Source organism: Passer montanus, unplaced genomic scaffold, assembly GCF_014805655.1.
Source record: "Passer montanus isolate IOZ18808 unplaced genomic scaffold, ASM1480565v1 scaffold37, whole genome shotgun sequence".
Lineage (NCBI taxonomy): Eukaryota > Metazoa > Chordata > Aves > Passeriformes > Passeridae > Passer > Passer montanus.
In genome coordinates this window covers 8,520,834-8,535,995 of record NW_024368485.1, presented here as the reverse complement: position 1 = coordinate 8,535,995, position 15,162 = coordinate 8,520,834, and the positions used below count along the sequence as shown (strand labels likewise).

General features: G+C 49.4%; 1 protein-coding gene across 2 annotated transcripts in view; it reads right to left on the bottom strand.

Moving 5' to 3' along the window:
• The window catches only part of SNAP25 (synaptosome associated protein 25), a 62,505-nt gene extending 56,278 nt beyond the window's left edge, over positions 1–6,227 (bottom strand). For both annotated transcript variants that reach the window (XM_039717046.1, XM_039717045.1), the window contains exon 1: positions 6,003–6,227. The gene's annotated coding sequence lies outside the window, so the exon portion shown is untranslated. The remainder of the gene's footprint in view (positions 1–6,002) is intronic.
• Between the last annotated feature and the right edge of the window lie 8,935 nt (positions 6,228–15,162).

Genomic DNA, 15,162 nt, shown 5'->3' with positions numbered 1-15,162 from the left:
CCGGCTGCACAGGCTGCAGGCAGCAGCAGCAGCGCTGGGCTGCACCAAGCTGCAGCTCCCCGATGCCTGCAGGAATGCAAGCTTGGCTAAATCCCTGCCAGGTGAGTGGTGAGGAGCCCAAGGATGTGAATGGGACCAGACTGAACAAGAAATACTAGCAGAGGGAGGAGAAAGAAAACTTTAATTTCCATCTAAAGCATGGTGAAGCTAATTTTAGTACCTTTTATTTTAAAAAATGCTTAAGTATGCATGGGAGACTTCTGTTCCTGTTTAAAAAAAGAATCAGTGAATGGTAACACTATTTTGACAATGAGCTCTTTTGAAGAAGTATACTTTTGTTTCGTGAAATTTTTTAGAGTAGCTGGAGGAAATATATTTACCTCTGTAAGACAGACCAAGGAACTGGCATCTGCACAGTTCCATTGGGAACTATAATTTCCAGGAGTGGGAAAAGGAACCAAAGGAGAGGTTGGCACATCTTCCAAATAACTGTTTTATACAAAAGGAAAAATACAATTACTACTTCTTCTATGACTGTGTTGCAATTCAGGAACAGAATTCCCCTCCTTTGGGTGGAGAGTAAGTATAACAAATAACGAGAGCATGATGAACACTGAGCTGTGAATTGATCAGAGCTTTAGTTTTCAATCTACACTTCTAGTCTCTTTGACAGACAAGTGACAGTGAAAGTCTTTGGAGATTTACTGGGATTTTTAGCAAGGGAATCTGCTGGGATTTTTAGCAAGGGAATGCTACTGAGAAAATGTGGGAGATGAAAGAGATCAATGCAGAATTACAAACGTGCCTACCAAGGACTCTGCAGTGCCTTGGATGTGCAACTCCCTTATCATTTGTGTTGAGGAAGAGGTTTTGAGGAAGAAATAGCAAATCTTGCATTAATTTCACAAACCACCTACATGAGGCATCCTTTTGTAATGTCTAGGATACAAATTTTAGTTGTGAGCACTGCCACAGTCTATGATAACTCTCACTTTGCTCATGGATTCTACCAGCAAATGCTGGCACAAACACTTGGTCATATCAAAAGCACAAGAAAAACTATAATTACATGAAAACATATAAGAACATTTCCTCTTGTTCCGTTTTAGGCCCTTGTACAGTGAGACTTGGCTTTGCCTCTGTTCTTTCATATTTAAACTCTACAAATACATTGTTTCAGCCATTAAGAATATTGCCTTTTTAAAACTTGAGGGAAGAAGCCTAATTTCCCTGGGCACTTAGTGGAATGCAGGAAAACTTCACACTAGTCCCCAGCTTGAAAGACAAATTAATGGCTACAGCTAGGAATTTCTGACTTTTTCTGCACGCAAATGTGCCTTTAGGAAAAATTCATCTGTGTCCTGGGTTTTACACCATATTCAAGTTCTGCTGGTGCTATGTACCAGCAGAGTGCAGCAGAACTCAACCTGAAACAGACAGGCAGCATTCCTCCTGCTCTGCTTCATCACTGCTCCCTGTCACCACTTCTGAGGCAGCCTGGCCATGAGCGTCTGCGACAATGAGACCAGACCCTAAAAAATAGGGATGGGCTTTGGGAGGGCAGCATCTGAAATGAGATCTATTTTTAGAAGAGCTGCTCCCTCAGCAAATAGACCAATTTCTGGTTTAAAAAATGAACAAGGAGTCCCAGCTTGAAAAATTATTGGCCTGTAGAGTAGTACAGCACTCAGTTATGCCACTTCCCACCAACTGACAATGGGGCCGAATAATAGGTTAAATCCCATTCAAAAAGTGAAACAGAGCACTGTTAGCTCTAAAGAAAAAAAAAAATCTCCTAAATAGCCAGACAGAGAACAGATTGGTCAGCACTAACTTTCAGCTCTAAAAGGCCAGGAACAGCCATGATTAATTACTTAGTGTTTCTCTCTTCTCCTCCCTGTGCCTGGAGTAGGATTCAGCTTTCTCTGGTGGGAGATACCATGTCCCGTATTAAAAAAAAAAAAAAAAGGAAAATGTTCTAATGCAATATTACATTCTCTTTAGACTCACTAGTGCTAGTATATTTCAGAGGGAATATGTACAAAGAATTTGTTTCCCTTTGAAAAACCTAAACTGCTAAATATTCCTTTACAAGTCCCACAAAATTAGGTACAAGGAAGCATTTTCCTTGATTCCAAGTGACTTTGGCTTAGACCTGCTGGAATAATCAAAATCAGAAGGTGACACTCATCACCCTTCACATCAGGGTCCTAATGCCCCTGATGTGTTTCTTGCATCCTGGTGATCTTTAGCAGGAATTAAAAGAGGATTGTAGGTGAGCATGGGGTGATGAGAAAATAGCAAGTGAACAAGATGAAAGATGCAAGAGCAAAGCTAAATTTCCTTCAAAAACAGCAGGGCAAGTGGTTCAAACACTTCCTCAAGGCCACTCAGATCTACTTTTGGGTCTTGCAATGTCAGCCTTGGGCCATCACAAAACAGGAAAGAACAATTTTGAACCTACGCAGTTGACTTGTCTTTGTGCTTGGTGGAAAGTCCTAGAAAATTTAGTGGGATGTGGGACAGCACATTGAAAATTATGATCAGATAAGAAGCAGATTTTGCTGGTGGGAGTTTGTGTATCTAAGCATTTGCGGAGGGCGTAACAAAGGGGTGACAGACAAGAACTAGGAATAAAACTTGTGTGTTTTGGAGAAAGTGCTCGTTGCAATACAATGCAGCAAGCTGAATCTGCAAGGTCAGTAGGCAAGAAAGACAGTTTATTGAAACTAAGGAAAAACATACTGTTGAAGGCTCAAAAATAATAAGCTAAAAAAATTAAACTATTCCTTGACAACTTACAGCCTTGAAAAACTCTATCCAGCATTCCCAGGAGTAGATAGACGAGCCCTATGCCCACTCCAAAGCCCAGCTTCCTAGAGGTAATCATGATTTGCCTGAGAAGTGCATCCTGCAGCAGCTCTCCAGCAACACATTCTTCTTGTCTGTCTCAGACTGTAAAACTCTGAAATGCTTGAACAAGTCTGTTGTTACAGATTGCCTGGCACTGGCCCAGCCCAAAGGTGGCTGCATTGGTAGCAGGGCATGAAACTCCCCAGACAGAAAAATGTGCTCTGCCCAATGAATGCTGCAAAGTCAGCCTGGTCTGTTGTGGTTTCACCCAGCTTTCACCCTGGAAATCTCTGAAATGAGTGTGTGTGGGGGTACAAATATGTACAGATGAAAGTACCCTCCTTATGTAATAAAATGTTGTGACAGAGATTTGGCGGAACAAAAAAATTCAAGAGAAAGAGTAACTGTGTGACAACAAGCCAAGGTAAAGGGAAAACAGTTTCTATTATTTGATCCTGAGAGAAGAAATCATTAGCAAACTGCGCCCTACACCATGCCATATACTTTCTATTTTTCCTGAGGGTTGCTACAAATGCAGCAGCTGTAGCCCTGTGACACATACACACAAATCGCTGAAGTTGTTCCCACTGACAGGAAAAGTGTTTTGTTTCGTTACCTCGCGCAGTTAAAGCAGTGCAAGCACTAGGCAGAGACCGTGCTTTATTTGCCTTAGCACTTTAATCTTGCCATTTGTCGCTCTACCTAAAGCATAGGGAGAAAAATGAAAAGCTTTCCCTTGACCTGAAAAGCATCTCCCACCTCCAGTGCAATAAATCTGGGAAGTGGAGCTGCATCTCATTAGATGTATTTTGAGGGCTCATGCTGGCTGGATTCTGCTGTTCTTTCTTTCACTGCCCCCATGAGTTCAATGGACACAAAGCCTGGTCCCGAGAGCTCTCGGAAATGCCACTCTCATTTGCTAGTTAGCTGTGGAAAGAAAGTTAAGCTGCATTTATTTGGGGGTTGCTATCTAGCTGCATTTGGTACTGCAACATGCTGAGTTTCTGCATCTCCTCTTGACTTTAGAGGTAGCCTCAAGGTTTTGCTTTTGTCAATCAGGCCTCCCTGCATCTTTGGTCTGGTCACCTCTGTTATCTTTTTGGCACCCATCCTAGGAACCAAACTCTTCAGCTGTCACCTCCTGGCTGACCCGTTCTGCACGATGCAGCAGCAATGGAAAACCACTGCTGCTTCTTCCTAGACTGGCTTCTTTGCAGGATGTGCGGGTGGCTGGGGGCCTAGGAGAGAGTCCCTTCCCCAGCCATTCCCACCAGAGCACTCATCTCCCAGATGCTCCATCCCTGCCCTTGCCACCCGCAGGGGTGGCTGCCCCACACCATCCTCGTGCTGCTCGGTGGGGGAGCTGCTCCATGCCCAGGGCTAGGACGAGGCGGGGGTGTGGGACAGACATGTCCTTGCAGATGCTGCGGCCGGGGCTGGAAGCAAACGGGTCTGGGTTAAGGGGCTGCTCTGACACCCGCAGGCAGCGCCGCAGACCAGCCCCCCATTTCCCCCCTCCCCGCTCGTCGGCTGGGAACGAAACCAGCAGCAATTATTCAAGCCAGGCACGTAAATCTGGCAGATCCCGCGGCTCCGCTTTGACGCAGCTACGCAGCGCAGTGTCTGGACACGCAGCCCAATCCCCCTTTCTCCCCTCGTTTATTCGCCCCGCAGAAAAAACCCCAGCGAAGTTACCAACTTGGGGCCGCACCGAGGCGTTTGGGCGGCTGGGGTGCCGGGAAGCGGAAAGGACGGGCGGAGGGAGCACCGGCGGCGCCGCGGGAGCCGGGGCCAGCAGCCGTGACGGGGCAGCCCCGTTACATAAGGCGGCGGCTCCGCACCGCTCCGCAGCGCGGGGACCGGCGGGGGGGCCACGTCCCCCGGGCCGCGCAGAGCGGCGCGCGGGCACCGCGCCGGGGCCGGGCAGCCCGGGGCTGCCGCTGCTCCCCGGTGCACGGCCCGCCCGGGGACCCGCGGGCTGCCGTTATGTAACCCCCGCCCCCCGTGCACACACGCCGCGCCGGGACACGGGCCGCAGTGCCAAACGCCGATTAGTTGCAGGAACTGGTGTTATGAGCCTTTTGCTGTTGTTGTTTGTTTGTTTTTTAAATTTTCTTTCTCCCTCTTCTCACTCTGAGCTACAGAACCACAACTGCGCTTGCCCGCGGTCCTGTTCTGGAATGAGGGAGCACCGCCGCTCGCCAGCCGGGAATCGCTTCCCAGTCCCGTGTCCGGGGGGGCAGCCCCGGGGCGGGGGGCGCGGAGCCGCAGGGCGCTGCAGCACGGCCGCCTCCGCTGCCGCGGTGCTGAACAGGCACCGACACACAGACACAGCCACAGACAGAGACACAGGCACAGGCACAGACACGGACAGAGACACAGACACAGACACAGACACAGACACAGGCACAGGCAGCTCGCACTCCCCGGTCCCGGCGCGGGCCCTGCGCTGTCCGCGGTGCTGAGAACACACACGGACACACGCACAGACACGGACAGACACACGACCCCTCCCCGTCCCGCTCGGGCCCGGCGCTGTCTGAGGTGCTGAGCACACACACGGACACACACGGACAGACACACGGACACACACGGGGGGACACGGTCCCCTCCCCACGCCGCTCGGGCCCGGCGCTGTCTGAGGTGCTGAGCACACACACGGACACACACGGGCAGACACGGACAGACACACGGACACGGTCCCCTCCCCGCGGCGCTCGGGCCCGCGCTGTCCGCGGTGCTGATGCTCCGCCGCAGCCCGGCGCGCTGCGGGCGCTGCAGTGCCCCGGGCGGCGCAGCCCGGGCCGGCCCAGCAGCGCAGAGCGCCCGCACGCCCTCCGCCCCGCTCGGAGCTGGGAATGGCGCTGCTTCCCCTTCTCCTCCGACACTGCCTTCTCCGCCGGCCTCCCGCCGCCCGCACGGCCGAGAGGCACAGCCCGGCTGCCTCCCCTGGCTCCAGCCGGCGATGCGGCTGGCGGCGAAATCACCCCCTTCTCCCTGCCCTTCTCTGTGCCCGCAGCAGCCCAAGGCCGGAGACAAAAAGCCGAACGGGTCCCACTTTAAATGTAGCCTCTTTCTCCATTTCATTCTCGCCAATACCGCCCCCTCCCCGTGCCGAGCCGGTGCCCGCGGTGGTGTCCCACCTTTACCTGGGCTGGCGGAGCGCGGCGCGGCGGGGTCGGTGGCTCGGTGCCGCAGCTGGATGGGAGGCGAGGACGGGAGGCTGCTGACCTCCGCGGGTCTCCTTCTTCAATGGATCGGGAGCCGTGCCCTCATCAAAGATGGCCGTCCGCTCCTACGTCAGCAGCTTTTAATAGCGCTCCCCGGCGGGGGGAGCGGAGGGGGCAGAGCGGGCCGGGCGGGCTTGAGTCACGGGGCCGGGGTCGGGGCTGGGGGCCGGGGGCGGCTGCGGGCGAACCGCCCGGGCAGGGGGGCAGGGGCCCTCCCGCAGCAGCGATTTCCTCCGCCAAAGGGGTGGTCCGAAGAGGGTATCCCTCTGAAGTCCCCGGTACTCCATATATGGCCAATCTACGTGGGCTTCTATTTTTATGTGTGAATTCTTCCTTCTCTCCCCTCTTTTTATTTCTCAGAACATCCTGCCAGGGGTCTGGGTGTGTTAATCTGTCTATTCTCCCTCTCCTCCCTCCCCTCTCCCAAGTCGGAGCAGCCAAACACGAGGAAATCCATGGTTAAGGACATGTGTTGTAACTGATCATTTGAGGGACAGGTTAAAAAACGAGAGAGAGAAATCAAAAACAAAGCCTGGACAAGTACAGGCACGCACACACAGCTCAATGAGCATATCCCACTGCTGCTGAGGAAGGAAACAGTAACTCTGTTCGAGGAAAGTGCTTGGCTTATAATGAATTAATTCATTAAAATATTCATTCCGAGCATACCTAATTTGGAGCAAATGGAGCTGTCTCCAGCGTGATTTCTAATGGGGAGGAAATCCTTTCATTTCATGCAAAACGGTGTATGTTTGTAAAATTTATCTCTTAATGGGGATCTTAATGAAGGTTGGGGATTGCAGTCGAAGTGCGATGCTCTCTTTCATAACCTCAGTCATCCTTTCCCTTTCACCCCACAAGCCTTGGCTTTCATTTATGGAACCATCCAGACCAGGAGATGAGCAGCGACGTCTCCCTATTCCCTGTGTGAGCCTCTCCTGCGAGCAATGAGCGAGCCCCGGCTGGGTTTAACTCTCACACCGTGCGTGCAGGCTTTTCTGAGCAGTCTGCGGATGGCAGAGTCAAAACACCAGTTCCACATGAGGATAATTCCATCCTCATCCTCCCTTCTTGCCCCCCTTTTGCCAAGGCGAAGACCGGAAGAGCGGGGAGGCTTTGCAGCTGTATTTTGGAGCGATAAACCCCTTTTAAAAAAGTTACAAGGGGGAGGGGAGGGAGGGAGGTGCGGGGGAGAAGGAGAGAGAATTGCGGGTGATTCCTCCTCCCCTGCTCTGTAGTTCCCCACAGAAAAACGTGACTGTAGATCGTGCTTTGTGAGTCGCACCCTCTTCCTACGAAAATATGTCCTTCAGTCTCTTTTGAAAGGAAGCAGTCAAAAGTTTGCTAAATATACGAGAAGGAATTCTCAGTCGAGAGGGGCTTCCTGCTGCATTAGAGTATCTAATGAGCTGTGCACACGGAAACCGCAGGGAAGGAGAGAGTCTGTCATGCTCCCGGGCTGCAAACACAGCCTGAGACTAACACTGTGCAGACACCCTCTCCAGGTGAGGGATCTGGAGCAGCAGCCTGACTGGGAAACGCATTTAGCGTCACAAAGGGCGCTTTGGGAACACAAAGCTTTGCGGGCCGGCTCCCGCAGGGGCGAATCGCCTGCTCTCGGGTGAGGTGTGCACTGCGGGTGGCAGAGGAGCCCCAGAGCGAGCCCTGCGCTGGCGTCCAGGCTGCCCGTGTGCTTGCACCGTGCCACTGCCTAGCACACAGAAAGTTAAAAGGGATTCTCAGTCACACAGCTCGGCTGATAGGTGCTCCAGAAACAAGTATGATTCTCGAGACAGCAATACTAGTACTTATTAATAATTCATATTAACGCTAGATAAGGGAAGCAAAAGAAAGATTATAAACTGTTGTTTTGGCTAAGCCACCAGCACTGCAAAATGCTGGCTGGTTTGGATTCAGTCCAATAATGCCTCGGAGAAGAATTTCAGTCCGTGGATACCAGCAGGGATGGATTTGGCTCTGTGCACCAAAAGCCAGGGATGAAAATGCAATGGTTTGGATTCAGCCCAATAATGCCTCGGAGAAGAATTTCAGTCCGTTGGATACCAGCAGGGATGAATTTGGCTCTGTGCACTAAAAGCTAGGGACGAAAATGCAGTGAAGGCAAAATAAAATGCAGCATAACTTGGGGAAAGAGATGCAAGGAATGGTAAAAGGGAGAGAAAGCAGAGAGGGAGTGGGAGGAGGACAAGAGGTAGTTTTCCAGTGAGAAAACTGGGTTCAATTTAAGATTCATTTTCCAGCTCTGCTGCAGCAGAAATCAGGTAGTTTAATAAAACAGCACAGGGCAGAATCATTAGATAGATGACAAACATTGCCCAATAAGCTAAGCAGGAACAACTACGATTCGTTCTGAAAGGAGCGAGGGAAGGGCTGGACCTGTGCTGCTCAGGAATGTGGCTGCCTCTAACCTGGGAGATGCGGAGGGGGGCAGACTTCTGCACCGCAGCGCCGGGATTTCTGTCGCAATAAGTGCCACTAGGCAATTTTAACTGATTCTTTAGCATCTTCTAAGGATAATTTTTAAAAGATAAAGAAAAAGCACATGGGGAGTTCATTGACTCTATCTGGTACTATTTGAACAGTCGTTTCACACTGTGTACAGGGGATATGTGAGAAGAGAAGCCTATAAATGAAGTAGGAGGAGAGAGAAAACCGGAATTTGGTCTAAGAATGATTCAGCTCCTTCTTAATTATTCAGGCAAATATTCAGCAGGCTTAACAAGCAGTACCTGTGGGCACAGCCCATGAATAATGAGGCAGGAACATGCTCTCCTGCATGAGAGCAGCAGGATGTGTGCTCCCACGTTACCGGCCAGGGGCCGGGGAAGGGCAGGAGGGGCAGAGCCCGCAGCGGGTTAAGGGGGAAAGAACGACCCCTGCTTTGTCCATGGTGTGAGAGCTGTGGGCAGCAGGAGCTTCCTGCTGCTCACAGCATCACCTTCAGCCTGCAGCTCGCACCCCTGTGTGCTGCAAAGCTGGGCTGTGAGGCTGCCAAGTGAGGGGAACACCAAAACGCTGGCAGTGCCACCAGGTCCTGGATGCTATTTCCTGGGCTCTCTTAGAGTCAGTTGTAACACAAAGACTGCCTTGAATCTCTCCACCTTCCTCAGACATTTCCTTTTTTTTTCTTTTTCAGCAGAGAGGGAAATGTCTTGTTTATCCAAAAGCTGCTCATCCTGGCCTCAAGTATGTGGCTGGGAAAGAAATTGAGCTAAGCATAGAGCAAACAAGAGGGGGGAAATGTACCTGCTTTGGCACTGAGCATTTCCCAGCCTCTCTGGTTTCTGCCTGCTCCCAGGCTGAGGTGCTGAGGCATACCCCAGTCTGATATGTGCAATAAGAACAGGCTGGATGGAGCCCTTTTCGCAGAACTCCTAATTGCCTTCTGTCATTCACTGCTCTTTATGTAACTCGAATTTTGACCATCAACAGCACTTGCATCTATGTGCCCCAGGCTCCTTCTGATTAAATTTGAGGGAATGGCTGAGCCTAATTTTCCCCTGCATGTTTAGGATCTCTAGATGCACAGTTAGGCTGTGGGCTTTTTTAAGGACCTGTCTGTGATTGGGTGCTCCAGTTTAGGCCAAGCCAAGATTTCTCTGAGGCTTATGTTCAAAAATAGAGAGATTTAAAATACAATTGTAACATAAACCCTAGAGATGAGTCCCCACCGATTTCCTGATCACTCTTTGAGATGTGCAGAGCCAGATCCCCAAAGATGTTTCAGTACCTGATTCCTGACTAGTTGCTTAAAGAGCAACCAGGACTTAAATATTTGGCAAGTCTGGGTTCCACTGCTGCCCCCAGCTCCCCCTGCCTTGGCTGGGTCCTTCTCTCAGCTGTGCTATTACTGTGCCATTTCCTGCAATGCCAGACTTCAGCATCTATTAGCCCTTATGCAAAGGAGAAGTAGTCACAACATAGCCTCATCTCTGAGGATTATCATCTGCTATGGAGGTAGGACTGGTCTGAGGCCTCCAGAAACCTTGCCAATGGGAATTTTAGGCCCAGCTCAGCTTTCGTGAGAGGAAAGCTCTGCCCAAGAAAGTCAAAAAGGTATTGGACACAGGGGAAGGAGGACTACAGCCATTTGATCTATATTATACAGAGGAAAGAAGACATAGAAACAGCTTTCTGTGTTCCTATGACACAGTCAGCAGGTAAGGATTAAAATCCAGTTTTTAATTTTAAATGATCCTGATTTAGTAAAATTAACTATCATTGGATTTTAATTCTCCTTCTGTGTATGTGACCTGAATTTGGGAACCACTTCAAAAACCTGACTGAAAGCTGAATTAAGAAAGGACAGAGGTCCTACAAAGCAGGACACAGGATTAACTGAGAGATGTGAACTGCTGTGTGGTGCTGCAGTCCCCTGTGTCTTTGGCCTAACTTTTCTGTGAGCACAAAACCACAGTAGCACACACCAATATATTAGCACACAACGTCACTTGCACTTCTCCATATGATTTTAGCCATATACTCTGACAACTAATCTTTGAGTGCAAATTAAAGCCCTGGTTTAATACAGACTTTTAACGAGGTCACGCTTTTGGGGGCTATTGGCTGTTTACAGGAAACACAGGCTACTTAAAAGTGGGACTTTTGGAACTGAGAAGTGCAATCCTCTTTGTGTGCAGGCTTTGAAACCAGTGGAGCTGTGATGAGTTCAACAAGCTGAACTGTGATTTTTAATAATCCACCTGGACATGAGGGAATGGTTGGTCCTTCCTTTATGGTTATAATTGCCAACTGCACAACTCTTGTGTTTGTTACAGTGTTTATTGAATCATTTTTGAATGCTATGAAGTGGTGTATGAGTACTAACTTCATTCCACCTATGCCTGATTATACTGAGTGAGGTGGATGGGATTTAAGAAGGGAAATAGAAACCTCACTAATCTTGCAGCAAAAGACAAAAACGTACAGCAAGCCAGAGGGCCCCTTTTCCCCCAGATATTGGTTTCTGCCCATGGGACAGGCAGCCCTGAGCGGGCTACAGAGGCAGTGGTTCAGGGCCACCAGCTGGTGGTGAAAGCCACAGCACGTGAGCACCTCCTGAGGATGCTGGCCAGAGCAGAATGAAGGCTAGAGCTGCCTGTCAGACCCTGCAGCACGGTGACCTCCTCTGGCTGTAGCACGTGTCCTGCCACCTCCTGGCTCTTTGACAAGGAGGAACATCGCCCACCCCCTGGCATCCTGATGAGTCTCCCACCCTCACCTGCGAGGCAGCCTCAGCGAATGCAAACCACCTGAGCTCTTTACCTTCACTGTTTGCACCTGATTTGCTCTGTCCCAGCCAGGAGGGGGCTGTGGCTCCACTCCTCCCTTACACAGGCAAAAGGAATGGGGAGAGACAGATGCTCTTTTGGTGGGAAACTTCCCTTGCTCAAACTTTAACCCGGAGGAATGAGTTTGCAGCTCAAAGAGGAGCTGTAAGCACCAAGTTTGTTCCTCTCCCTTGCTGTTTCCTCTCCTGAGAGTGCGTGGGAAGGTGTTGACTGTTAGTAGGTCTAGTTCCTGCTCTTCCTTCAAACTGGGTCATCACAATTTACCCTCCTACCTGCTGTAAGAATACGGGGTTTTTTCCTTCTCTACCCTTTGATATTATCCTTCTGCAATTCTCCCTCTCCTCCCCTTCTTTCCCTTCCCCCTGTTTCCTCCTCACTCTAAACAGGAGGAAAGTGGGTCACTTCATAATTGCTCTTCTCTATTTCAGAGAAACCCAGAGGCACAAAATGGAACAAACAGGTAAGTGTCACTAATTCAGGGGAACTTTAAAGATATTTTCCTTTTGGATTCTCCTGGGCTTGCTTCACCTGCTCCTTTCCCTTTGTTTCCAAACTCCTGAGCTAACAGCTAGTGCTGCTGTCTGGTTGTGTAGCTAAAATCCAAGTTGAGAAACTAGGTGACTTGGGATGCTTTTTCCTCTTCCTTTTATATGTTTGGGTTTTTTTTACTTCATTGGAATAAAAAAAAATTATGAAGGGGATGATTTGTACTTAAATATGCCATGGAGGCAGTGATTCAGTGTTGATGCAATACTTTGCAATAACCTTGGGCATCCTCAGCAGTGATTCAGAAAAAAAGAAAGGCTTCCTCACTCAATAAGTCTTTATCTGTGAGCTGCCTGCCACACAACAGGGCTTTAGATCATCCTCAGTCAGACAAAACAAGCGAGGTGCAGTCCAGTCAAGCATACAGTGTTGGTTTTTTTAGTGTAGGTGCAGTCCCAGGGATTCTTTTGCCCCCAAGGCCTGCTTTTGTCAGGGCCATTATCTGCTGGTTTCGGTGAAACACTCCATGTGGAACACTTTGAGTCCTTCCCTGAGGAGAGAGCTGCAGTCTGCTCCCAGACTCCAGGATCTCCAGGGTTAGGAGACTCAGTAGCTGAGGCCTTTAATGGCCAGGCACAACGTTTTGTCTTTGGTTTGAGGTGCAGGGCTCACAGATCCTAGGGCTGCCCTGCTCACCCTTAGCTCTTACACAGCATAGATAACTGACATGGAGTATGTCAGACTAGCAGGCTTGCTGTTCCTTGTAGAGCCCACGAGTGCTACTGTCCATCACAAGATTGTTGTTGTAGGCTTTCAGTTTAGACTTTTGGGTAACACCTTTTGCTCTTATTTTCACTGTGCTGAGCAAGAAAATGTTTTGTCACCTTGGTAAATTCTGTTATTTGCTGTGCAGAGTGAAGGAAGAGACCAAGCTCTAGAAGAAGGACAGGGATCTGGGTTTTGCTCCTAGGCTGTATTTTGAACAACTGTACCACTCTGGAAAAAGTCACTTCCACCTTGAAAAGTGGTGTTTTGGGCTCAGCTACAAAAGCATCAGCCCCTCCATGAGCACTGCCTGGCACAGTCCTTGGTTTTTCTCTCACAGAACATGCTACTCTTTCCCTGTTGAAGCTGGAGTTGAATCTGCCTCTGCCTCCCTTCCTGTTGATTCTTCCTCCCTGTTAGGGATGTAAATGTTTCCACCTTCACATATTGTTTACTGTATGTCTACCCAGTGGGACTTGGTGCTGCCTCTGCAATCTACCTCTCCAAGGAGAGCCTGGAAAGCCAAGGGGGCAACTGCCTGGAGAGGAGCCTTCTGTTTGTAGGGAAAGGGAAGGCAGAAGCTTGCTGGTCTTTTTGGAGACTCATTTCTGTCACCAAGGGCTCTGGGGGAAGCCTGAGGTGTCTGTTTAATCTCTGCCCAGAAAGGGACTACATCAGACAGGGGAAGAGGCAAGTCAGGGCCCGATGTCAGCTTTGTCACAGGATGTGCATCTGGAACAATTCAGCTGACTCAAAGGAGGCCAGGTCTGCTCTGTACAACAGGACTGAGTTTTATGATAGATCAGACAAACATGTAGCTTAAGGTGCTAACCCTTTTTGTTCCTCAGATTCCATATACATTGCAGTAGGATTAAAATTGCTCCTGGCAGTGTTCCTCAGCCTTGTTTGAGGCAAAAAGGAGCCTAATGCGCCCTTGGTCTAATAGGAATAATCTCTCTGAGGATTCATGGGTCAATGTCTTCATGTATGTGTAAAATGGGAGTAAAAACTGCCCTGCTAACTTCCTGAGAATTTTCAATTTCCCTTCCTAGTGTTCTGCAGAAAATTTATATCTTTTTTAATTGATAAACTTGCTGAAAATTATAAGTGAGGGAAACAAATCTGTCAAGAACTCCCCAGCTTCTGAATGTGGAGTGTTGTTTTTTCTTCCTTAATTCACAAATGTTCAAAATATTTTGAGAAACTAGTGCTTGTCTGAAGAAAAGTCTACTTCTCCCAGCCTAATTCTTGCCTTTGGTGTTTTTAAGCTGTTTTAAGGAGTGTTCTTTGACCTGCCTGTATTTAAAATATGCACAATTATGGACTCCTCTTGAGTAATTAGCGAGCCTTGCTCTCACATGAGGTTCATGCACAAGATGAAGCTGAATCGGAGATGTCAGTTTACTGCTGGATCTCCACTTCTCATGCAAGTACCAAACCTGGGGTGTGACCACACCTGACCACCTGCAGGCTGTGAAGCCTGCTCCTGCTGTGGCAGGGGCTGCTGAGGGTCAGGCCTGGCTGTGCTGCCATGCTGAGGAGCTGCTTTCGTGTTGCCTGACCCAGGTGTGCTCTGGCAGTGTAAGAAAATGAGAGGGAAGGGCTGGAGAATGTGGAAATGATCCAAAATTTCCTGTGGGCTTTAACACAGGTCTGCAGACAGCTCTGGACTGAGGGATGATACGGATTCCTCTTGGATCACTTATAAATAGTTCCCTAGAGATTCTGCCTTACATGGCAGGAATCCTCATTATTTGAAGACTGTCTGAGCAACCCACCCACCAGTCAGACTGCAGCTCTTACACTTGCCAAAAAAAGAGACCCTTTATTAAGGGGAGTCCCTCAGAGCCAGCCCAGACCCAGCTGAGCACCCCCAGGTGAGGGTGAGCCTCCCCTGGGACCTCTGTTAAGCCCATTACAGCCCTTAGCAGGCTCAGCTGCCTCTCCAGATCTACCAGTGCCCACAGCAGTGCTTCCTTTCTGCTTGTGGGCCTCAGAGCAGGCTTGTGGCATTTTGGCTCTGACTCCTCAAAAATGCTTTTGGAAGATGTCCAGAGACTTGGTCTTACTCATGATCTGCCAGCACCCTTCCAAGGTGAAGGGATGGAGTTAAAAGATGACTAGAGAAATACTAATCTATTTTAATTGTTTATTATCTTGTTATTTTAGTGTAGCTGCTACAGCTGAAACAATGTCATGTTCCTCATGGCCAGGATGATCCAGATAACAGGGAGATTAAAATAGGCTTTTGCCTCTGGCATTGTTTTTGCTGTTGTGGTCTCAAGGGATGCTGGGGATGGCTCTGCTGGGAGCTGGGCTGCTGGCTTGGCTGAGCAGAGGAGATGGGGGCTCCTGGTGTGCTGTGCAGGCAGTGTGAGCCTCGCTGGAAGCAAAGGCAGAGGGTAAATGGAGCTGGTGTCCCCTCTGTGCTAGCTTCTGTCCCAGCCTGGATTCATGGTTTGCTATTTGACTTTTCCTGCACCTGCAGGATGGAGGTTTAGCCTCTGCAGTATGAC